The following is a 26,479-nucleotide window of genomic DNA, read 5'->3' as shown; positions in this document are numbered from 1 at the left end:
ATGTTCAAAAAATTGGCGTGCCTCTCTAATATGCTTATGTTATATATTAATAAAAACTAGAAACTACCTTCATATCTTCTCATTAGAGACAAAGCCATGTACACAGCTAAATCTTTGTTCAAAAGGTAGTGACGGGTAAATTTTACACCAAAGAAGTTGTACTAGATTGAGAAAACTTGAGAGTCACCACTTTTAAATAACACAAGCACTCAGTTCAGTTCAGTCGCTCAGTCGTCTCTGACTCTTTGTGACCCCATGGATTGCAGCACACCATGTTCCCTGTCCATCACCAACTCCCAGAGCCTACTCAAACTCACGTCCATCGTGTCGGTGATGCTATCCAACCCTCTCATCCTCTGTTGTCCACTTCTCCTCCTGCCCTCAATCTTTCCTAGCATCAGGGTCTTTTCCAATGAGTCAGTGCTTTGCATCAGATGGCCAAGTATTGGAGCTTCAGCTTCAGCATCAGTCTTTCCAATGAACATTCAGACTGATTTTCTTTAGGATAGACTGGTTGGATCTCCTTGCAGTCCAAGGGACTCTCAAGAGAGTGCTTCTCCAACACCACAGTTCAAATACTTTGAATTCATGAATACTTTGGTGCTCAGCTTTCTTCACAGTCCAACTCTCATATCCATACATGACCACTGGAAAAACCATAGCTTTGACTAGATGGACCTTTGTTGGCAAAGTAATGTCTCTGCTTTTTAATATGCTGTCTAGGTTGGTCATATCTTTTCTTCCAAGAAGTAAGTGTCTTTTAATTTCATGGCTGCAATCACCATCTGCAGTGATTTTGGAGCCCAAAAAAAACACAAGCACTACCAGAATTAATTTATTTTTTAATTATTTGAATGCCTTTGATGGTTCCTTATGGATACTATGCATTTTACTTTGTATATAGTGACTATGACAGATACTGGTAGATGCTCTCCAGTTATCTTTTATTCTCCACCTTCTTTTAATAGATGAACCCACCCCTCCACCCTTCCTCCTCCACTCTATCTTTTAAAAGAATGGTCTCCCAGTTACAGACTACATTTCCCAGCATCCCTTGAAGCTAAGTAAGTTCATGTGCTAAAGTTCTGGGCAATGAGAGAGGAGTAGAAGGATATCTTTCATTTCTGGATCAGCTCCTTAAAGACACTTGCCCTGGACTCTCTCCTATTCCCTTCTTCTATGGGCTGTAGCACAGACGTGGTAGAGACTCAGCTTTCGGTAACGCTGATGAGCAGATCAGGGAATGGCAATGCAGCAGAAAGGAAGGAAGAGACCTGTGTATTTTAATGACCTTCACCACCTGGACCGGCAGGACTGTAATGTGAGAAATACATTTCTATCTATGTAAGCCACTCCATTGGGTTTTGTTTGTTTTGTAAAAAATAATTTCGGGGGTGGGGGGAGGCAAGTTAGAGCATCTTAACTTTTACCCCAGGGAATGTAGGGTTTTACCTTGTTTTATAAGAAGAAACTTGTTTCAATTGTGAAAATTGCCCTTGGGACATTATGGGAGGAACAGATTTTTACATACGATAAGTCTGAAGGGTCAGGCTGACCTTTCTGAATACTTATCATGCCAAGGTTACTATAAGGAGTTCTTGACTGCTCCTTATATGTTAAGAGTATTTTGAATTCTAAGGGAGAATATATGTTTGTCAACTTGGTTCGTTTTGATTATGAGTATGCTGTTTTCGTAATGAAGTAGCAGTTTCCCATTTCTTTGACTAATTCTGCCAGCAAGGGCCGGTTGAATAAACTAAATACCTTTCAATTTGCCTGTCTCTATTAAGCTTAACCATAAATTAAAATGAATGGGTATCTCCAAAGAGAATGTCTAAAAAAATGGTTAATCAAATTTTAACCTTGCAAAAAGTATCAATTTTGTAATACCATAATCTCTGATTTCTAGTAAAAGTTTTTTTGACTAAAGGACAGTATTGGAAATTGACTTTCATCATATGATTCAAGGTTCCAGTTCTGTATACCTTCACAATCTTGCATCAGTATTTTCATTACTAGTGTAATGAATAGCAGCTATGTGATGGTTTGTCAAAAATAAAGTTAATAAAAAGATAGTTAACATAAAAGAATTAGAGCACCATTGCATAATATAGACAGAACACAGCAAAGTTACCATACATGGCCCTTCACATAACTCGCTCACACACAGGACTGTCTTAGATCAGCTGGCTTTGGAAAATCACGGCACTGATGATATTTCAGTCACGATCAATAATTCTCAACTTCAGAGAAGTTAAATCAGTTTCTTCCCCTCAGCTTCCCAATAACCAGTGACACCTGTTCCAGTGGAAAGAACTCTTGGCCAGCAATCAGGAAACTTCCTTGCTAGCCCTGGCTTTCTTAGTGTGAAATTGGGCAGGTCATTTAACCTTTGCACAGGTTAATTATGGAGTTCAGTAAAAGATCATCTATAAAAAGCCTTTTGCAAAATAAAAGTCTTTATACCAATTCACAGTGGTACATGCATATATACATATGCGTCCCTGGTGAAGGGAATGGCAACCCACTCCAGTATTCTGGCCTGGAAAACCTCATGGACAGAGGAGCCTGGTGCATTACAGTTCACTGGGGTTGCAAGGAGTCAGACACAACTTAGCAACTGAGCATGTACACATGTATATATATGTATGTGTGTATTGCTTAAGGAAAACATCATTAACAATATAAAGCCACCTATAAATGTATTTGTTCATATACATACAAACCCATATACACATGTGTGCTTATAAAAATATACACATTAGCTAAATTTAAAATTTTTACTATTTAGGATTTATTTGCTGGCTGCTTATAAAATGAGTTAAGGCATTTATGGGTTAACACAGAATGCAAAAGTGCAATGAGAAGCTTTAAAACCAAACAAAGTCCATGCAGATGCCATTTAAGAAGCATTTTTAGCAGAGTCCTCCTGTTCCTCCTTGATGGCTAAAATCAGATAAGGGGACTTCTGTAATAATAATAACAACAGGTTACCAATGGTTTATTAAACAGTTGTTGACTGTCCCCTACAAATCAAAGAATCTAACAATGACCTACATCTAACCGCACAGAGTCACCCTGATGTCATTCCTCTATTGCAGTCTCCCTGGGTGATAAAGTTAATAAGCTGGATTTGCCAGAGTTTTCTGGAAGTAACAACTGAGAGTGTCAAATTCCCATAGTGGAGTCCAAGGCACACATTAGGCTTGTACCCTAAATTCAAGAGGACTGTAACATTCCTTTGAACTTTTTTCCTTAGTGATCACCTTTAATCATGAGATTAAGGAATCGCGAGATGATAAGAATGAAAATGACTAATCTTTCCTTTTCCTAGACCCACACCACCTGTTAGTATTAAGTGAGCTACAATCCTTTTTATATACAGGTAAATAAATTAGGGTTTAAATTCATTGTGAGGTAGAGGGTAATATTGACACAAACAACTTTGATTCATCAGCTCAGGTAATACCATCCTATTTGAAACCATCCATAAGTTTCCTTTAATCTTTATTTTAAAACTAAAAGCAAAGCATTGCATTTTATGGCCTTAGTCCTTAACATGAACAATAAATATCTTAGACTGTGTTTTTATTAGATAGGTTATTATTGAGGGTCATCTAACTCAAACTGGAAGTCTCAGAGTAAAATCACTAGGTTAACATTGGGATTAGCAAAGAATGGCATTGGAGATTCTCCCCCATGTGCCTGTCTTTTAAGAAATGACAAAATATAATAAAATGGGTTATAAACCTCTGTGCAGATGTCATGGAAAGAATAAAGCAAGAGCTGGTCATTGAATATCACTTTCATACTTAATCCTAATGGTATGCTCGGCCTCATCGCTTAACCAAAGCATCACTCCAAAAGGGTCTCTGGGCATCAAAAAATGCTCAGAGCTGGGATACAGGTCTTTCAGAAGTTGAAATTTCTGGGTGAGATGAATTGGGAGATTGGGGTTGACATATACATACTACTATTTTTAAAATAACTAATGAAAGCCTGCTGTATAGCACAGGGACCTCTACTCACTGCTCTGTGGTAACCTAAATGGGAAGGAAATCTGAAAAAGAGGGGATATATGCATACACATAACTCATTCACTTCACTGTATAGTGGAAAATAACACATTAGAAAGCAACTATGTCCAGTAAAAATTAGCTAAAAAAACCTCCCCTACCCGAGTCTTGTGACTGATGCCTGAAAGTCCATATTACAGGCTCCTTTCATCACTTCAGAACATTTGATCACTGAGTAAATAAAAATGCATACTAGACTAAAAATATTTTAAGCAATTATAAAAAAAGAAGTTGGAATTTCTTCTCCAGACTAGTATTTCTACTTTCTGACACTTAAAAGAAAGCAGTTCCTAAAGAAGAATTCTGCAGCAATATATTCAAAGTTTGCCACCCTAGAACCAAATCGTAACATGCCTTTCTTCCAAATGCAGCCTCTTTTAGTATCACAGTGTACCTGCCAAATAGGCCGCAGACCATGCCAGCCCCGTCTGACAAATGGAGGCCTGAGCGTCATCCCAGCCTCTCCCGATGCAGAGAAAATGAAAGGAAGCAGTGGCGGCCATGTATTCTACTCATTTCTTGAATGTGCATTTGTGGGCTCACATGTCAATGGCTGACTCCTTTAAGCAGGTTCAGAGTAAACAAGTAGAATACATTGGGAAGGCTGGTCCTTATGATTCAAATTTAAGTCTCACAGAGCAACTGCAGAGGGACAAAATGTATGTAAGTCTAGTTGATCCCAGACTCACCTGACTCCTTTTGTCCTCTTGGAGTTGTAGAAATACCTGCCCAGATTGGCAGGTGTTGACTAGAACAGAGACAGTGGAGCAAGAGAGAGGAGCCCCAAACCCTTAGTCTTTATATGCACTCTCTCTTCACTCTGATTGGCTTCTGGTTCCCTCACTGCCCCTTGCCTTTGAAGCGTTCTGGACTCAGCAGCACCCAAGGTTAATGCCTCCAACTTGCTCGCAGCACCTACGCGTGTCCTGGGCACGTGTATTTCCACTGACCCAGAGTGACAGTGGGAAGTAGCTTCTTGTAACTCCTTTCCTGGAGACTTGTCTCTCCCTTGCACTGCTTGTCTTGGCTCTGCTAAAAGGCTAAGGGAGGATATCTATTCTTTTCACCCACAGGTTATAAAACACAACATGGTTCAGTTTTAGGAGGATGGCTGACATGACTGTCATATCACTGCCAGGAAGAAACCTCAGGTTCCATATTTGAACCCCCTACCTTTATTCCAAATCAAGCACCTCTGAAAAAATGATTCATGCGTTACTGCCTTTTCCTTTGTCATTCCTCCTCAGATTAACATTTTCCTTTCCTAATATGATTTTTTTTTCATTTTTCTTCTTTACAAAGTTTTCTTTATAAAGTTTCTTCACACCTCATTGTAGAATGAACACATGTGATTTCCAGAGAACAATAATTGGAATAATTCTGTTGTCATTCTATCTTCATTTTTTAACTACGAAAATGAATATTCAGGTCAAATTCTGTTGTAATGAGGCAAGGAGTTTGCAAGCTCCTTTCTTAGGATGAAGTTTTATTATACCCTTTATTGAGTGAAAGCAAAAGAGAAGCTTAGGAATGAGCTTCTTGGCTATGAGCTGTCTTTGCTCTTACAATGGTATTTGCTGAAATGGCAAATATCCAATATACCATTGTTGAATTTCAAGATGACTGTTTTCTGATAACCAGAATGTGATAGCACGATCACCTACGTGTAATTGAATTTTAGTTTTGGTATACACAGTGACTGCAAAAACATTTTTTTGAAAAATCATGTTTAATTGAATTTAACTGATTTCTGCCAAATAGATAAATATCAGCTTTCCCTGAAGTCTTTATTTCAGTGAAATTCAATTACTAATGAGATTTAACACTTCCAACAATATATTTATAACGTACTAAATTTAATCTCTTGAAATTCCGAAACAAACTAACACATCCCTCCCTCCCAATTATTCTAGATGGAGATATACTGGATGTCCTCTCAGAATTCTCAAACATTGAGTTATTTTTGATTCAGAACATTTCCACTGGTTGCCCTTGAGTAGACATGCCATATTATCATGTTACCTTTGGAATCTCTTTAGACTGTGACTGACATTCTCAGCAAGGCAACTAGATATGAACACCTTCTCTACCGACTTTTTTTTTTAATGACATCTCCCTTGAGGAAATGGTCACTTTGCAAGGTCTCAATCCAGAGTTGAGAACATGCATTACATATTCCAATGAACCATAGGAATTGTTTTTCTGCTGTTGGTGTTTAACTTAGAAGAGAACTTTGTTAATATCTCCCTGCATATATGAGTTGTGAAGTATACAATATTGTCCTAAAGAATTACATTCCTCAATATTTCTTGTACGTTCTTTCTTGCATCCCAACTGTACACACACAAGTATCATTCACTCTTGGAAAGTTTGCTTTATGCAACTCTGCTTTTACAAAATATCTACATTAGTATTTGTTTTCTCTAACCAGAAGAAATCCAAAAGGATTTTTGCATATATATATATATATATACACACAATATATATATGTATATACATGTATACATGTATGTATACATGTATATACATGTATGTATACATGTATACATGTATGTATACATGTATATATACATACATAATATATATATTATGTAACTATTTCTTTGCTTTATGTCATTTCAACTTATTATGGAATTCTCCAGGGAAGAATATTGGCATGGATAGCCATTCCCTTTTCCAGGGTATCGAACCCAGGTCTCTTGCATTGCAGGCAGATTCTTTACTGTCTGAGCCATGAGGGAAGCCCAAAAGGTGTCATCAGTTCAGTTCAGTTCAGTCGCTCAGTCGTGTCTGACTCTTTGCAACCCCATGAATCGCAGCACGCTAGGCCTCCCTGTCCATCACCAACTCCCAGAGTTCACCCAAACCCACGTCCATCGAGTCGGTGATGCCATTCAGCCATCTCATCCTCTGTCGTCCCCTTCTCCTCCTGCCCTCAATCCCTCCCAGCATCAGAGTCTTTTTCAGTGAGTCAACTCTTTGCATGAGGTGGCCAAAGTATTGGAGTTTCAGCTTTAGCATCAGTCCTTCCAAAGAACACCCAGGGCTGATCTCCTTTAGAATGGACTGGTTGGATCTCCTTGCAGTCCAAGGGACTCTCAAGAGTCTTCTCCAACAACACAGTTCAAAAGCATCAATTCTTTGGTGCTCAGCTTTCTTCACAGTCCAACTTTCACATCCATACATGACCACAGGAAAAAACATAGCCTTGACTAGATGGACTTTTGTTGGAAAAGTAATGTCTCTGCTTTTGAATATGCTATCTAGGTTGGTCATAACTTTCCTTCCAAGGAGTAAGTATCTTTTAATTTCATGGCTGCAGTCACCGTCTGCAGTGATTTTGGAGCCCAAAAAAATAAAGTCTGACACTGTTTCCACTCTTTCTCCATCTATTTCTCATGAAGTGATCGGACCAGATGCCATGATCTTCATTTTCTGAATGTTGAGCTTTAAGCCAAGTTTTTCACTCTCCTCTTTCACTTTCATCAAGCGGCTTTTTAGTTCCTCTTCACTTTCTGCCATAAGGGTGGTGTCATCTGCATATCTGAGGTTATTGATATTTCTCCCGGCAATCTTGATTCCAGCTGTGCTTCTTCCAGCCCAGTGTTTCTCATGATGTACTCTGCATAGAAGTTAAATAAGCAGGGTGACAATATACAGCTTTGACATACTCCTTTTCCTATTTGGAACCAGTCTGTTGTTCCATGTCCAGTTCTAACTGTTGCTTCCTGACCTGTATACAGGTTTCTCAGGAGGCAGGTCAGGTGGTCTGGCATTCCCATCTCTTTCAGAATTTTCCACAGTTTATTGTGATCCACACAGTCAGAGGCTTTGGCATAGTCAATAAAGCAGAAATAGATGTTTTTCTGGAACTCTCTTGCTTTTTCGATGATCTAGCAGATGTTGGCAATTTGATCTCTGCCTTTTCTAAAATGAGCTTAAACATCTGGAAGTTCACGTTTCATGAATTGCTGAAGCCTGGCTTGGAGAATTTTGAGCATTACTTTACTAGCGTGTGAGATGAGTGCAATTAAGGTGTCATAGGAACACTCTATTTTAGGGTAATGTGTGTATATGTGTATGTGTGTATGTGCATGCGTGTGGTCAAACATCTATTGAATTCAGTCGCTTAGTCGTGTCTGACTCTGTGACCCCATGGGCTCTGCACACCAGGCTTCCCTGTTTATCACCAACTCCTGGAGCTTATTCAAACTCGTGTCCATTGAGTCAGTGATGCCATCCAACCATCTCATCCTCTGTCATCCCCCTCTCCTCCTGCCTTCAATTTTTCCCAGCATCAGGGTCTTTTCCAAGGAGTTCTTTGCATCAGTTCAGTTCATTTGAGTCACTCAGTTGTGTCTGACTCTTTGTGACCCCATGGACAGCAGCACGCCAAGCCTCCCTGTCCATCACCAACTCCCGGAATTTACTCAAACTCATGTCCATTGAGTTGGTGATGCCATCCAACCATCTCATCCTCTGTTGTCCCCTTCTCCTCCCACCTTCAATCTTTGCCAGCATCAGGTATCAGGGTCTTTTCCAATGAGTCAGTTCTTCGCATAAGGTGGCCATAAAAATTTAAGTTCTACATCAGTCCCATCTATCTAACTCATAATTTAGGCTTTGGTAAAACAAATTTTTTTAAAGGGGGCAGAAAGGTATAAATTTCCTGCTGTAAAATAAATAAGTTTGTTATAAAACTATAATAAAACCAAACGTGAGTGTAAGATAGGCTAGAAGGAAGCACTGTACAACATGGGGAATAAAGTCAAAATTTTGTAATAACTGTAAACGGAATGTAGCCTTAAAATTGTATAAAAAATGATTTTTTTTAAAAAGAGAAGAGGGATCAGTGAGCTATATACTTCTAAATAGAATTATTTAGAAGACTATCACTAATAAAAATTGCATTTAAAAAGTCACAGACATGCTACGTATAGCATGGTGACTATAATTAACAGTCCTGCACTGCATGTTTGAAAGTTGCTAAGAAAGACCTTTAAAGTGCTTACCCCAAGGAAAACAATTTGTATAATTATGTATGGGGAATACTGGTCATCTCGCAAGGTCAGGTGGAGACAGATGTGGTGAGAGACAGGTGTGTTGTACACTTGAATATAATGTTATATGTCACTTATACCCCAAAAAACAATAAAATTTTCACTAAAAAATGAAAATTTTTACGAAGCTCTTAGTATTGCTCTCTGTGGATACAGATCAGGGTATGCTATCTTTCGTAATCATCTTTCTCATATGGTTTATCCAAAAGTATCTGTGAAGTCCCTTTCTCCTTGTCTTCATCTCCCCATTCTGGGTACCGATACTAGTCTTCGGAAGTATGTTTAGCTAACAAAGACTTCAAAGGATCTGCCTTCTCTCACGATTCCTTCATTTCAATCAAGGATGAATCTTACTGAATTTCTAAACAGGAGGTTTCTGGATACCCTTCATGGGGTAAGCGGGGACTGGGGTGGAAACATTGTAAGTGCTCTGAAACGAAGGGACAAAAAAAGAAAGTGGCAAAATGCATAACCTGAGTGTGATTTTAAGGAACAAAATTGTACCAACTAATAATAGTGTTTTGATACATTATTTCTGATCTTCACCCTGCGCAGTGGGCATTATTATTAGCACCATGTTTACAAATAAGGAAGCTGAGGCCCCCAGTTGTTAAATGATTGGCCCCAGGTCAGGTAGCAGGGAAATGGCAGAGCCAGGATTCACACCTAGTCTTTGGGTGGCCCACTCACGTGTGCCTACACCTGTCAGAAGGCTTCGGGGAAGGAAAGATGAGAGCTTGGGCTTGTGAGGTGGGGCTAGTGGTAAAGAACCCGCCTGCCAACACAGGAGACATAAGAGACGTGGGTTCAATCCCTGGGTCGGGAAGATACCCTGGAGAAGGGCATGGAAACCCACTCCACTATTCTTGTCTAGAGAATCCTGTGGACAGAGGAGCCTGGTGGGCTACAGTCCATAAGGTTACAAAGGGTCAGACATGACTGAAGTGACTTCACACAGCGCACCACAGGTGAGAGCTCAGAATCTCCAAGTACCAGCTACAAATGTAGAATTTGTACAGTAAGAGGGACTGGACCAGAAAATATATATGGAGAACCAAAAAATGCCCCTCCCACCATCTTTTTAAAAAGTCAAGGAAAGAATAGGAAAAAAATAGAAGGAACATGGACTTAGCAGGCACTGGATCAAATTCAGTTACTGCCAGTTACTATACTAGCTCTTACCTTGGGTAAAATTACTTACTTTTTTGGTGCCAAATTCTTTTATACAAAAAAATGAATATAGCAATATCTATTCCATCAGGCTATTGTGAGGATTAAATGAAATGACTTACATGAAACTCTCAAGATGAGTGCCCCACTCATTGTAGGAGTTCAATAAATGGTCCTTCCTAATCCTTTCATTCATTGTTAGAGTTTATTTAAATGGACGCAAAGGAAGTGGCTTTTAAATCTGTAACAGCCTATTCTTATGAGCACTGGACCACAGCTGTGCCATCATGCCTAAGAGCATGAACTCTAAATCCTAACCTCTGGCTCAAATCATGGCTCTAATTTTTAAAACTTGTGTAATCTAAGCACATTTGCTCCAGACTCGGTTTCTTTATCTGGAGAATAGAGTTAATAATGGAATTTACCCTGTGAGATTTTATAAGATTTGATTTCATTAATGCAAGTGAAGTGCTTATTACAGTGACTGGCATTTAGTAAGTGCTCCATAAACGCTATTACTATTAACCAAGCAAATAATATAGTTAGAACACCAATTCTCCATCAGGGGTGATTTTGTGTCCCCTGAAAATATTTGGTAATGTCTGCAGACATTTTTGTTTGTTACAACTCATCAAGGAAATGGCATTTAGAGGGTAGAAGGCAGGGATGCTGCTAAACATTTTAATATACACAAGACAACCACCATGACAAAGAATTACCCAGTGTAAAATATCCATAGTGCCAAGGCTGAGGAATACTGAGTTGAGAAAAGTCATCCCAACTCAGTAGGGATCCTGAGATATTTTCCTCATGAGGGCCTAAGAGGTCGCCAACCAAATATTGCTGGAAAACCAAATACCCCTACACCCCATTTAATATACAATGGACTTCTATGGTGGCTCAGATGGTAAAGAATCCACCTGCAATGCTGGGTCGGGAAGATCCCCTGGAAGAGGGCATGGCAACCCACTCCAGTACTCTTGTCTGGAGAATCCCATTGACAGAGGAGCCTGACAAGCTACTGTCCATGGAGCTGCAAAAAGTCAGACACAACTAAGGAACTAACACTTAAGCTAAAACATTGGAAAAAGTAAAAATAATTATTGAGCATATGGAACTATAACACTATGTCTTAGAGTTATGGTAAAAATACTGTTTTAAAAGGGTAATATATCTCATTATTATTGCCATTCTAAAATTCACTGAATAAGAATTTGAGAGTGGGTGAACGATACACAGGGCTTTAGAGACTACTCCATAAAAATTAATGCTTGCAAATACACCTGGATTCCCTCTGCTGCAGGAATGAGCAAGTGAAAATGGTCTGCCAGTAATGGATACAGGTAGGAAAGTGGGCAAAAATTTTCATGCTCCTTGTTCATATTTTCTTCCTCCTCATCCTCACCCAGATACTTTGTGGGTGATGGGATTACTTAGAGAAAGGTAAATGTGAAGGGCTCAAAGCATCTTTCTCGTAGTCTTAGTATCTCAGGTGAATTCAGCAGGATCTCCAGCTGAGAGGATTCCTTACTGATTCCGTGTGCTTTTGTACATCTCCTGCAGCTTGAATTGATAAAGGTACACTGGCAACTTGAACCAGAAACTAATAAGCCCAGGGGATAGCTCTTCCTTACTGAAAAAAATACAAACTCTCAAGTCTGAGGAGGAAAATAGGGAGCACTTTATGAGGAACACACACTTAATCCTGAACCTCGTTATTTAGGACTTAATGGTTGGTACTTAGGGAATTGGAAAGTTACAATGAGTTCCTTTTTCAGTCATTAGCAGGGAGGTATTGCTCACACACAGAACACTGTCCAGTGAACACAAGGCACATGAAGAGGTAAGAGTCCTTTCTCAAGCTTGCAAGTGAGATCCACCAGAGAGGCTCCAGTGTGTTCGGGATGGACGCGCTGTTGTCTACCATATGTCAACGAAGGCATCTTCATAATATTCTGAATTTGGTGGCTGAATAATGGTGCCCAAATATGTTAGGTCCTAATCCCTGGAACCTGTAAATATTACCTTATTTGGAAAAAGGGTTTTTGTAGACATGATCAAGGATCTTGAGATCGGGAGATTGCCCTGGATTATTTAAATGGGCCTTGAATGTAATCAGGATTATCACTACCTTTTTTCCTGACATGCAGGGATTTACAATATTACATTAGTTTCAGGTGGACAACATAGTGATTCGATATTTTTGTAGATTATACTCCAATTATAGCTATTATTTTTTTAAAGCTATATCTCCCTGTGCTGGACAATATATCCTTGTTGCTTATCTATTTTATACATAGTAGTTTGTGTCTCTTAACCCCATACCCCATCTTGCCCCTCCCTCTTCCCTCTCCCTCCTGGTAACCACTAGTTTGTTCTCTATAACTGTGAATCTGTTTCTGTTTTGTTTTATACCTTCATTTATTTTTAGATCCCACATGCAAGTGATAACAGAGTATTTGTCTTTTTCTGATTTATTTATCTAAACTTAATACTCTCTAGGTCTATCCATGTTGTTACAAATGGCAGAATTTCATCCTTTTTTATGACTGAATATTCCTCTGTGTGTGTGTGTGTGTGGTATCAGATCTTTATCCATTCATCTGTTCTAAGTAACACTGATGGTTACTTAGGCTGCTTTCATGTCTTGACTATTATAAATAATGCTTTTGGGAACACTGAGGTGCATGTATCTTTTCAAACTAGTGTTTTCATTTTCCTAGATGAGTGTTCTTGTAAGAGAGAGGCAGAGGAAAATCTGATAGAGAAGAGGAGGTCATGTGACCATGAGATAGAGATTAGAGGGATGTGGCCACAAGCCAAGGAATGCTGGCAGCCTCCAGAACTTGGAAGGGTCAAAGAATGGATTCTCCCTAAGGGCTCCTGAAACAAGTGCAGCCCTTGATTGCTGTCCAGTGAAAATGATTTTGGACTTCCAGCTTCAGGAACTGTGAGAGAATACATTTCTATAGTTTTAAGTCACCAGTTTCTGGTAATTTGTTTCAGCGACAATAGGAAACTAATACACTGGTCATAACTGTGGATTCTCTTCTCACAGACCTCTGTTGGCCTACTGAAGGGAAAGAGGAAGAAAAAAAGAGTTAAGAAACATGATGCAAGCAAGAGATAAAAGAAAGAAGGAAGAGGAGAAGAAAGAAGAATCAGGAAAAAAGTGGAGGAGAAATAACTCACTGAATGGTTTAGGTCATGTGTGAATTATACTGGGGGGAAGTTCACATGACCCCTAAAATCCACTTCTGTCAATATGGTGGATATTAAGGCTATGCTTAAGCCTGGGTCAGAACAGGAATTTGTCTTTAAAACTTATGATTCATCCAATAGTTGTAATGTGGCTTACTGAAATTTTTCTCATCAAGATCACCACTGACCTCCTTTTGGTTAAAAAACAGTAACCACTTAGTCATCAAGTTCTTTAACCTGACTTGCCAACTTTCAAGATCCTGCTCATAACCCACTTCCTCTACAAAATCTCCCTTGATCTGTGTTATTTTTCCATTTTCTGAATTCCTACTACACTCACAGGAAGTATTTCTGTTATTTCTGCCCCTCTAAAAAGAGGCCAGAAATGCTTACTGCTAAACACCCCAAAATGTATAAAATAACCCCATACAGCAAAGAATTATGGTATTTTTTTTACCCCCTTCAACAATCTGCAGAGGGCTGGTCTGTAATAGAGTCCTGTGGTGACTGGCTACCCACCATTTTGAGTCCAACAATATAGATGGTCTCACCTTCTTCATTTATATCTATTTATTATGTTATACAATGATGACTGATATTAGAATTATGTCCCTGGCATGCTAGATCTAAATCATAAAAAATACACTGACAAAATTCATTGTCTTTCTAGTTAAGAAAATCTATTCATACATTTCAGAAAAATTCCCAATTGGAAGAGTTGAAGCCAAAATCATTTCTTATTTGTCCTAATTTAACCCCCCCAAATGCAATTAGTAGCAACCTCTTAAGTCTCTAATATTCAAAACATGTGAAGATTTACTTTCTTACTTGACGAGTTACAGGTTTGTGCTAAGGCACACCTGAAGGTACCTGCTTTCTGCTATATATTTCCCAATATGTGCCAAGTCTCATAGAATATAAGCTTATTTTTTAATTGATGTATGTTCCTGGCTTAAAACCTTCAAAAGGAAACTCTGCATTGTGGGCCTATTTATACTTTAATATTGCTCACTTGCATCCTCTGTAACTGAAACTGAAGCTCAGTTCAGCAGACTATCCCACAGTAAGTGATCAGATAATTGCCCACATGAAAACCATTATGTACACACATGGCTAAAGAATCCAGTCAGGACATACACCTGTTGGTGGTCAGGCCTTGTGTTTTCACTTTTTTATTTTTAAGCATAAAAACACCAAAGGCACAGGGTGGCATTCCCCTCACTTACAAGCAGTGGACATAAACCACACCATACAACTAAGAATCACAACACAGGCAGGATGGTGATAAATTACACCAAACAAGTGAACTAATTAACATACCTCCAAAACAGAAAAAAAAAAAAAGCAAACAAGTTTTAAAACACTGTATACCTCACTGAAGTAGCAGCTGCTCTTATCAAAAACCATATATTCTCTTAGTACAGTATTTTGCAACTTATTGCCTTTCCTGCCTTGGAAAAATTATGTAACATCTATACTGCCCATATTAACGTTTTTTGGCCTTTTATAAGTAACAGCTTTTGAAATCAGACATTCAGATATCCATTAAGTCAGCTACTTGAAAAAAGTTTTCAGTTTTTTTTTATCTCGTTTAGAATGCTCCAAAAGAGTGATTCAGATAACTCATAAAAGGATTAATTCATTAATGATGAAATGATGAACTTCATAAAATATAAATGTCCTTCTCCACCTAATGTGTTGTATATGATTGTAAAGCATGATGCAGTCACAACATCCACATGTTCAGTTCAGTTCAGTTGCTCAGCTGTGTCTGACTCTTTGTGACCCCGTGGACTGCAGTACACCAGGTTTCCCTGTCCATCACCAACTCCTGAAGTTGGCTCAAACTCATGTCCATCGAGTCGGTGATCATCCAATCATCTTATCCTCTGTCCACCAGGCTTCTCCTCCAGCCTTCAATCTTTCCCAGCATCAGGGTCTTTTCTAAGGAGTCAGTTCTTTGCATCAGGTGGATGCAAAGTACTGGAGCTTCAGCTTCAGTATCAGTTCTTCCAGTGAATATTCAGGACTGATTTCCTTTAGGATGGACTGGTTTGATCTCCTTGCTGTCCGAGGGACTCTCAAGAGTCTTCTCCAACACCACAGTTCAAAAGCATTAATTCTACAGTGTTCAGCTTTTTTTTTATACTCCAACTCTCACATCCATACATGACTACTGGAAAAACCATAGCTTTAACTAGACGGATCTTTGTCAGCAAAGTAATGCCTTTGCTTTTTAATATGCTATCTAGATTTGTTATAGCTTTTCTTCCAAGGAGCAAGCTTCTTTTAATTTCATTGCTGCAGTCACCATCTGCAGTGATTTTGGAGCCCCCAAAAATAAAGTCTGACACTGTTTCCGCTGTTTCCCCATCTATTTGCCATGAAGTGATGGGACCAGATGCCACGATCATAGTTTTCTGAATGTTGAGTTTTTTTTTTTGTTTGTTTGTTTTTTGTTTGCTATTAATCACTTGGTATTATCTTTAATTACAAAGACTTTTCCAATCACATCACATAGAGATCATTTTATCCACTGCTCTGTTTGACTGCCAATCTCTTATCTCTCTCCTCAGCAATGGTAAGGCGAATACCCTTTCCATGGGGAAGAGAGATCCATGGTTTGTTGCCTTTGCCAATAACAAAAATGTCTGAGAGCCGTGTGGCAAAGCTGTTGCCGTTCGCATCTTTCACATGAACCATATCAAAAGAACCTGGATGTCTCTCCCGGCTTGTAATCACACCAATTCTTCCCAGGCTAGCACCTCCAGTCACCATGCACAGGTTACCAGTGTCAAATTTGATGAAATCAGTAATCTTGCCAGTCTCCAAGTCAATCTGAATGGTATCATTCACCTTGATGAGGGGATCAGGGTAACGGATGGTACTAGCATCATGGGTTACCAGATGAGGGATTCCTTTTGTCCCCATAAATATCTTTCTTACTTTGCACAATTTATATTTGGCCTCCTCAGGTGTAATACGATGAACAGCAAAGTGACCCTTGGTGTCATAGATCAAACGAAAATTCTCTCCAGTCTTATCAATGCTGATGACATCCATAAAACCAGCAGGGTAGGTTATATCTGTGCGGACTTTGCCATCGATCTTAATGAAACGCTGCATGCAAATCTTCTTTACTTCATCTCCAGTTAGGGCACACTTAAGTCTATTCCTTAGGAAAATAATTAGGGGGAGACACTCCCTTAGCTTGTGGGGGCCAGCAGACGGATGAAGGGCAAACACACCGTCAGTTTCTCCAGCATCCAGTGTTTTGGAGCTGCTACGCGTTTCAGGTGCTTCTTGGGACCCCGAGCCATGGCTGCGCCAGGCATGAAAAGAGCTGAATGCTGAGTTTTAAGCAACCTTTTTCACGCTCCTCTTTCACTTTCATCAAGAGGCTCTTTAGTTTCTCTTTGTTCTCTGCCATCAGGGTGGTGTCATCTTCATATCTGAGGTTATTGATATTTCTCCTGGCAATCTGGATACATGTACCAGATTTCTATTTTGATGACCTTGGTACAGAATGATGATTAGGGTCAAAAGGCCCACACATCCTGGAAAGCTTAGAGGATTTTAAGTAGGGAAAAGGGTCCTTGAGTAGGCTGATATGACCAGGTTCCTTTTTCAAATTACCAAAGATGATTCCAGAGAGTGTAGCTCATTTTCCTGTTTTCTTATGATAAAAATGCTTGGTCTTCAATTACCACTTTCTGACACTCAGACTTCACCGTCATCCTGAGAGAACTCCATCCTGAAAAAGGAAAATTCTTTTCTTCACCCAAGGTCTTTTCCCCTTGTATTAATATCCCATGAGATTGTTAGCTCTGGAGGAAAGAATTCAGTGGCAAAATTCCATATTTGCTCATGAAATTCACTCCCAGCTTCCACTCACACATCAATACGGCAGTTAGAAGAGAAGCTCCTCACTTCCTCTACCCTCTCTGCATGCTTCCCCTCAGCTTCTTCTGACACCCACACTGGTTTGTTTTGTTTTGTTTTTTTCCTACTGAACCAAAAGTCCCTTTTATTAGCAGAGGCTCTTCTTTAGGCAGAGTGTGTGTATACACACACACACACACACACACACACACACACACACACACTCTATGCTTGTTAGGACAGACAAGTATTTAAGTTTACAAAAAGTGCATGGTACTGGCTAGTCCATAGGGACAGGAAATGGAGTCTGCTCAGTCCTCTAGGTGCTAACCCCACCTGATGCTCTTTCACTCCTCCTGTGGGCTACAGGAAGGACGTATCAAAACGTAATGCATTATCAAGCCTTAGTGAAATTTAAGCAAGGTCAGCAGAGTTGACCCCTGTTTTGCCCTCTTTCTTTTCCTAGAAATGCTTTGTAAATCTTTCTGGAAAAAAACAAACAAACAAACAAAACCACCACCAACAACAAAACACAACGACAGCAACAAAACAGGAAAAAACCCCCCAAACTCCTTAGTGCCATTGATTCCTTTGCATTTTAAACATTTTACTTTTGCATTTTTAAATAAAAGTGAATAAAATGGCTGTTTGCAAAGGTGACCCAGTGAGCAAGTGCATGCATTCAACTGTGGGCTCAATACTTACGAATGCATGCCCTTGAGTATGGCAGTCAACCTCTCTGTGCCTCAGTTTCCTCATTTCAGATAGATTATTGAAGGAAAATGATACTTACCTTATAGGGTTGTTGTCAGGAGTAAATGAGTTAAACTATGGAAATTACTTCAGAATAGAGTTGGCACTCAGTAAATATTTGATTAATTAATGCAATTTAACAGAATAAATATGTTCTAGAATCCAAGTAGTTTCAACTTTGATTTTTGTGCAGTTAGAGTGATACATTGCTCTTTAGTAAGTGGAGACAAGAATCTGAGCTCAGGGGAGATTTTTATGAATGAAGTGGATCAGGCATTGATGTTAAAGAAAAGTAAGAAATCTTCATGGAGAATGATTGAATGCTACATTCTGAGCCTGGCATTTTTCAAGTACCATTGCATATAAATCTCCTAACAGTTCTTTTGAAGTAGACACAATCAATTCCACTGTGCAGATGAGATAAAAGAGCTCAGAAATGTTGATTACCTCAAATCACACTTACCCCAGCACCAGTCAGTGGTAGATGTAGGATTCTAATCCTATATCATTTAAAAACCAAACATAACATGGAAAAGGGAGGAAGGCAGATTGTGCAAGTAAAGTGATTTTATGAAAAGGTGATTATTGAATGGATCATTGACAAGGTTTATGATCCAAAGCTTCCCAAGTGGCACAGTGGTAAAGAACCCGCCTGCCAATGCAGGAGATGCAGGAGATGTGGGTTCAATCCCTGGGTCAGGAAGATGCCCTGGAGAAGAAAAGGGCAACCCACTCCAGTATTCTTGCCTGGAGAATCCCATGGAGAGAGGAACTTAGGGGGCTACACTCTATGGGTCACAAAAAGTCAGACATGACTGAACCTAGCACAGTTACAATGATCCAAATATGGTTTGATAGCTCTTAGAACTAGCTTTGAGGTAGAGATTCAGACTACACACGATACTTTTAGTCTAGTGAAGAATGCCATTGTACATATCAACAGCACACTCACAAACCATCAGATAGAAAGCGACCCAGAAGACCATTTAGTCCAACCTCCTCCATTAACAGCTAAGAGACAGAAGTGAAATGGCGAGCTCAGTGTCATATAGGCGATTAGTGGCTGAAGTAGCCAGGATTCCTCTGGTCCCAACACTCCTCCCCTTGGCAGCATGCAGGATAGCAAACTGGATCACCATGTTTTTAAACCCACCCATTTGAATGATGTAAATTCTAGTTCATTTTAAATACCCCAACCCTTACTTTGGCATTTAAACCTAAAACAAGTATTAGAGTGATTCTTAAAATTCATTGGGAATATATAATAAATAATAAGAATATTCTCTAGTGAAAATAAAGTTTCTATGATCTAGAACCTTCTTTTATTTTTTTTAAAATGTTTTTCTTTTTTTTATTTTATTTTTTTTAAATTTTATTTTATTTTTAAGCTTTACATAATTGTATTAGTTTTGCCAAATATCAAAAGAACCTTCTTTTTAAAAACTGACTAAAATTCTGGGATTGTTGTATTTTGTCAAACAAGAGTAAAAATTAAATATTGTCTGGGTAGGAAAGCCCTTTAAAGGAAAATATTGCTCTTTTTCACACAGAGAGGAATTAAAAAGTGCCTTAACTTTGTTGTTGTTATTGTTACATTACATTCATTCACCAAATATTTACTGAACAGCTAAAATAGCAGGAGTCCTACCTTCCTTGCATATTTCACAGCACCCATTACAGTGCTAAGCTTTCAGGAGTCATCGATTGGTTGGTGGAATCTTCTCCCATGTTCAATGTATTAGAAGGCTTCAGGACAAAAGTCACTGAGGTTATGTCAGCTACTACTGATGTCCTGGAGGTGAGGGAAGGAGACAGCTCTCGACTATTCAATGGTTGTGTTGTCCTGAACCATGTAGAATAACATGCACTTTCTTAGTTATAATCAACAATGCAAAGTCCAAAGTTTCATAATTTCTTTCATTGTGCATGCATCAAAAGTGTATAATCAACTGTACTATTTATTAGGCTGGCAAGCATCAGGCTTGTGATGGTAGCCATATTGAAAAAACGGCATTATCGAATTATGTCATAGTACACAGTTCTATCATAGGGCCAAATCTTGTTTATGCAGGTTATAAAAGACAGATGAAAAGCACATTAGCCACTGCTTCAGCAATACTGCATTATTATAAACATAAGGAAGCTAAAAGTGCTAGATCTTGGGCCACTCAAGCTTTTTGACCTAAACTTCAAAGTACGCAAAACCTAACTATGGTAGAAAGGGTTTTGGATTGCTAGTAATGTGGAGAGAAAGGAAGCACTAAAGGGAAATGAAGAATGGAAGCACACAATTTTCAGTGATTTTTATAGTAGATACTTAGCTGGTCAGCAAATAAATTGTTAAATAACAAGAAATTGGCATATGAACTAAGTGAGTTTTTCAAGCAAAACATCCTGGAATAAAGGAATGCTAGTAGGCTGAATGGAGAAGGCAATGGCACCCCACTCCAGTACTCTTGCCTGGAAAATCCCATGGATGGAGGAGCCTGGTGGGCTGCAGTCCATGGGGTCGCTAAGAGTTGGACACGAATGAAGCGACTTAGCAGCAGCAGTAGGCTGAATAGGCAACGAAACCACAATTAGCCACAGATTGGCTGGATATCGGCAGGCCTATAAAACCTAGCAGAGATTTACCTGCCTTATTGTGTAGAGGGTGAAGCACAAGTTCCGGCAGATGATATTGAAAAGTCAATAATCATGGAGCAACTGATCTTAATTCATCACATGGGTCTCTCCACTTTCCTTAAAGTACCATAGCAAAATTAACTTGGGGTTTAAGGGACCAACATTACAATCTCAAGGATTTTTGTTCTATGTTAGCTGTTCAGTGGAAAAGGCTTGGGGTGGCAAACTAAGTGGTGATGATAAGAATCTCTAAAAAGATCCACAAATGTGGTATCAGGCCAACACATACTCAGGCCTCAATTATACACTTACACAACACAAGAGATGGGGCATGCAATGATAATGTAGATATCAATATTTAAAGGATATTCATTATGGTAAATTCAGCAAATTTCACACTCAGTAAGTTAGTCATCAATACTGGTGATGCAGGGGTGCTATCTAATTGGTTTGGTTTTCCTGCCATCATGGCTCTGAAGACATTGTTTAAACCCTTAGGAAATTCCAAGGACATGATGATTTGAATTTTCATGAATACACTCTGGCAACTGGTCTGTTAAGTGCTGAACAATTCTGCAAATCTGGCTGTCCAGACTAGTTAATAAACACTGTTTGCTCACTGGAGTAGGGAAGGATGGTTGACGGTGTACGTGTGATTAGTTCAGTTAGCAAATACAATCTGAAGACTGAAAATATGCCCATCCACTGTGCTAGACAAAACATGCTGCCTTATTTAAAGAGCTTACTGTCTATTGAAGCATCCTGTAATTTAGAAATACAGTATAATTATATTTAAAGCAAATATACATAATTCATCAATTAAAGATGCTTTCTAGGTACCACTGATTGCATTCAGCAATTTTCTACATAATTTTCAAAGATTCTGATTCTCAATACAATATTGATTGTAAGAGTTAAGATGATGTTTGATCTATTATGATATCAAAACAATAATAAAAACCTAATACTTGGTTCCTACTATCCACATTTTTCTCTATTCTAGACCTTTGGCTCATGATGACAAAATGCACTACAAATATTAAAGTGGTGATGAATTACGTTGGTCTGACCTTCCCAACACCTATGTGGATTCCAAATATTAACAAATGTCTCTTCACATAAGTGACGGATAACTTGGGAATTAGCTCCCAGGATGCTACCGGCAAAGGTAAGTAATTCTGTTGGTAACAGTGTCACTTTTGTAAGTTGATTGAACATTGCTTTACAGATAATAGCCAAGTTACAGACCCCAGAAGACTTTAACGTTTTCTTCTTTCTTCTGTAGATGCCTACTTTGTTCCCAGTTCACTTCTAATCACTGTCTGAAAAGAGCAATCAACACTAAATATTTAAGGGTAATGAAGATTTAGCCTGAACATCTACTTGCATGAACGTTGCATGAGAAAGTTTTCCTTTAGCTGCTCTGCAGTACCAGTATCTGAGCCCGTACGTCCCACTGAGAAATATAAAGAGTCCCAAAGGACAAAATTAAGGGTAGACAACATCTGACCTCAATCCTGGGCGTCAGGATAAGAAATGCATAACACATGGTCACAACTCAAAAGCAGTGATGTCAAGGTTACTGCAGAGGATGGCAGCTGTTCAGTTGGACATCTGGATCTCGGTGGCTCCAGAACTGATTGTTCTCACATGAGATCTGTCCATGAGAAGCTCAGCCCATCTTCAGTAACAGTTCTCAGAATCTGAATGAAATTTTCATGTAATGCCCAGTGAATAATACATTTTCACACGTACAAAATATTCTTATTTCTGGAAAGTAAATGTTGCCCAAAAGCAAAATATTAAAACAAGAAGGATTATTTTGGGTTGTATGGCTGTGCCAAACTGATTCTTCACCTTTAGTGTTTATAGTCAGAAGAGATCAAGGACAATGGAAGGGTTTTGGCTGTCTTCCTATATTATCTGATACTATCTAAATATGCACAACTTTGTACTTACCTTTCGAAAGTTCACTTTCCTTCTCTTTTCTGAGAACAATAACCAGCAAAATGTTGATAGGCATGACAGGTTTAGCACATGCAAGTCTGCTATATCAATTTCAAATGGTGCATAACTATTATAATTGGCAGGCAGGAGTTAAGAAATATGAGCACATTTAAGCATACATATCCAGCTAATCAAATTTATCAGCACATTAAGTGAAGAAATTATATTTAAACTCTTTAAAATTATAAGGTTAAGGTTGGTAATATGTACAGAAAACCTTTGTAAGCCAATTAAACAAGACACACTAGATTCACACTAATGAATGATATGGAAATGTGATAGACAGTTAAATTAATGGAAATAATGCTTTCTCGGATAGAAGGTCACTAGTCCTGAGTAACATATGAACATAACTATGTGGTTGGCACAGTCCCTGATCAACAATGGGAAGATTTTCCAAAGCGTATAGCAGCAGGTGTAATACGATGCACTTGTATATTCAAAAGTCTTTTATAAAAAAAAGTTATCTATGTATCTACCTGGTATGAATTTCAAACCCTAAAATTACTGAAGACATTTCAAACACAGTTGAGGGGTTATGCTATCTGCAACTTATTTGGTTTTGTTATTTATGCAAGACCTGTAAATTTCAGTAATTTTAGTGCTGCAGTTGGCTAGCTGGCGGTGTAAGTTCCTCAGCAAAGTCTCTGGATGGATCCTGTCACAGTGTGGTTGCTCAAAAAACAAGACTCTTCCAAAAACCATACTTTCTTTGATGGATGGCATAGTGTAATATGTAATTCAAGTGTTCAGAAACTGAAAGAAGTGCTTTAAAAGCTTTAGTTAAGAGAATTGGAGAATTCTATATAGATTTTGATTTAGTCCATTTCTAAGTATATACAGGGATGGGGAAGCAACCTGATTTGAAACCAGTCAAATGATCAGTGATACATAATGGAGGGTAAAAAAAAAAAAAAGTAAGATAAAAAGCCAAGACAAATTCTATTTAGCCATTAATTATCAGAGGATAAAGCGATGGACCAATGTAATAAATATCTGGTCTCAGTTACAGACAATGAGGGAAAGTTGGATGAGACTTAAACATTCAACAGTCATTAAATCAAAATCTTTCTTAAAGTGACAATGTCAGAGTCTGGAAATGTTACTCTGACCCACAGTGGATGACTGTGAGCCATTGGTATAGACAGGAAAAATCGAAATCACATGTAAAATGACAATATAGAACCAATGCCTCAAATCTCTCAAGTTCCTGGGAGGAAACAGGATAAAAATTCTGACCCAAAGAAGTTCACATCCTTTTGATAATCAAATATTAGTCTGCATTTCACCAGAGAGAAGAGCTATACCTGTAGGTCCTGATTTAATTAGATGCCCTGATGATGATTCTCAATGGTTGACAAGCTCTTGTTAATAGAAGCTTGCTAGGTGAAGCAAGGAGAAGTGACCTCTAATAGTAAATCAAGCACCTTTGGAAGCTGCTTTATCTCCTTAACCTGGGTGACCTGGGCCTGGAGTCATAGTTTGGATACCTGGGAGAATATATATTAGGAACTGGAAAATATTTTTTTTTTTTTTTTTTGGTTTTGGGATAGACTAAAGCTCAGAGAAGGTTGTAATCAAATGAACTTTTAAGTTCATATGACTCTTGAACATTCATCAGAATCACCTAGAAGACTTATTAGAACCCAGACTGCTGGCACTTTCCCCAGTTTCTGAATCCTTAGGTCTGGAGATGAGAAATTTGTAGTTTTTACAAGATCCTAGGTGCTTCCTGTTGCTGCCACTGGTTTGGGGACCACACTTTGAAAACCAGTGCTGTAAGGAATACTGAATAAAAAGATATGTATTTTCCTCAGAAAACTATGACTTGTCCTCAGTGGAATCTAATCAGTAGGTTTACGCACAGTTAAAATTTAAAAAATGAGCAATGACCCACCACTGTTAATTTGGAACAGTCAAACTAACCTCACCAAAGGCTGCTCCAATGGAAAAAGTGGGAAACTCTTTCCACGGTACACACTGGCTTTACTGGCTGTGGTCTTAAGTCAAAGCACAGAATGAACCTTGGCCAGCAGCGTGAGGTCTCTCAAGTTTGCAGCTGTTGGGAGGAGACTGCTCTGCCAGTGACTCTGGGCAGGAAGTTCCTCGTTAGAACTGATGCATCTATTTTATTCAGCTTGGAGTGAAAATAAATAAATAAATAAAAAGAGGCCAAAGTCTCTAGGCTTCTCCGAACTTCTTTTAACTGCCTGACCTCCCCAAAGCCACCATGTTAGATGGCTTTGCCGCCATGGCTGCTTTACTTCCGGTAACCGACGGCTCGAGGTTCGGCATGATGGGAAGTTCTCAAAATGGCCGTCATAAATCACACCTATGGAATAAATAAGATGAAAATCCCAAATGACAGACAAACACAGGGCACTCAGACTGAAAAAATCTATCTGCAATAAGGCCACTCTGCATCCCAGTCCACACGGCCAGCAAGCAGTCCGTCAAGAACATTAAGGAACAGTGTCGTTTTCATCAGAAATGGGCCTTTATGGTGCACAAGTTCTACAGGACTTCTGGCAACACTGCTTTCCAGGACCTTGCATCAGATACAGGACGGAGGGCTACCGCAGTTTCTTCTTTCAAGTAAACACTTTAAGATATTGTTGTTGAAGGCGACACAGCTTCCTCTGTGTTCATATCATTTTACAGAACTCCTGCCACTCTCCATTCCCTTATTCAGCTAAGTGCTCAGCAATAATGGACAAACAAAATCTAAACTAGCGTTACCACTACCCTAGGGATAACACTGAGTAAGAGTTATGCAGTATGATCTGATAATAGCTGGCTTTGGGAGCTGAAAAGGAAAAAAAAAATGTCTTGTAAGGGGATATATTAAGACATTTAGATTTTAAATCCTAAGTCCAACATGACGCATAATTTGGGAATTGCTCTGTTGGCTTTAAGGTTAAAAAATAAAAAAGGGATAGAAATAAGTCCTGATATATAAAATACATATTTTTGTTCAGTCGCTAAGTCGTGTTTGACTCTTTGTGACCCTATGCTAGACTGCAGCACACCAGGCTTCGCTGACCTTCACTAGCTCTTGGAGTTTGCTCAAACTCATGTCCATTGAGTCAATGAAGCCATCCAACCATCTCATCCTCTGTCACCCTCTTCTCTTGCCCTCAATCTTTCCCAGCATCAGGGTCTTTCCCAATGAGTCAGCTCCTCTCATCAGATGGCCAAACTGCTTAAAAAACAGCTGTGTATCATCACACAAGGATGAAAAGAAACAATCTTGTCTTACCAAGAAAAGTCTTTCACACCTAGTTAACAGATCAGCCAGATCATTAAAAAAAACAACTTGTGTTTCATGTGTTAATCTCACTCTTTATGGTGGCATTGTCTTGGTATCTTAAAATGCCTGCCCAGGCACGTGAGCATGACTCCAGTCTACAAGCTGGCCCAAATCAAGGACACAGTTGGCTTCCAAAGATGCTTGAGGAAATGACTATGGATCCCAGGGGAAGAAATGAGAGAAACTTGAAGGGAAAAAAAAATTTCATTTGAAATATATTATGTCAAGAACAAAGAGAGATGCACTATCTTAAAGTACAAGTTTTCACGCTGTTGGCCAAGCTGGGGCTTTTAAAAGCCATCTGAACCCTTGGTGGCTTCAAATGATTCAGAAATAAATTGAAATATTTGCAAGGGGGAAAAAAAAGGAGACTGTAATTTGATGGAAAACATATC

At 38.9% G+C, this 26,479-nt stretch overlaps 1 long non-coding RNA gene and 1 pseudogene across 2 annotated transcripts; one reads left to right on the top strand and one right to left on the bottom strand.

Annotated features, from left to right (window-relative positions):
- Positions 1 to 1,144: 1,144 nt before the first annotated feature.
- LOC138989448 (uncharacterized) lies at positions 1,145 to 22,599 on the top strand. Of its 2 annotated transcripts, none has more exons than XR_011465753.1 (3): positions 1,145 to 1,321; positions 21,771 to 21,935; positions 22,053 to 22,599. It is a non-coding gene; the product is annotated as an uncharacterized lncRNA (long non-coding RNA). The 2 variants fall into 2 exon arrangements; XR_011465751.1 differs by having other exon boundaries at positions 1,145 to 1,344.
- On the bottom strand, positions 16,031 to 16,958 carry LOC138989447 (small ribosomal subunit protein eS4, X isoform-like; annotated as a pseudogene).
- Positions 22,600 to 26,479: the final 3,880 nt, after the last annotated feature.

This window comes from Bos mutus, chromosome 10 (assembly GCF_027580195.1).
Source record: "Bos mutus isolate GX-2022 chromosome 10, NWIPB_WYAK_1.1, whole genome shotgun sequence".
Lineage (NCBI taxonomy): Eukaryota > Metazoa > Chordata > Mammalia > Artiodactyla > Bovidae > Bos > Bos mutus.
This window is presented reverse-complemented; position numbering and strand designations above follow the sequence as displayed.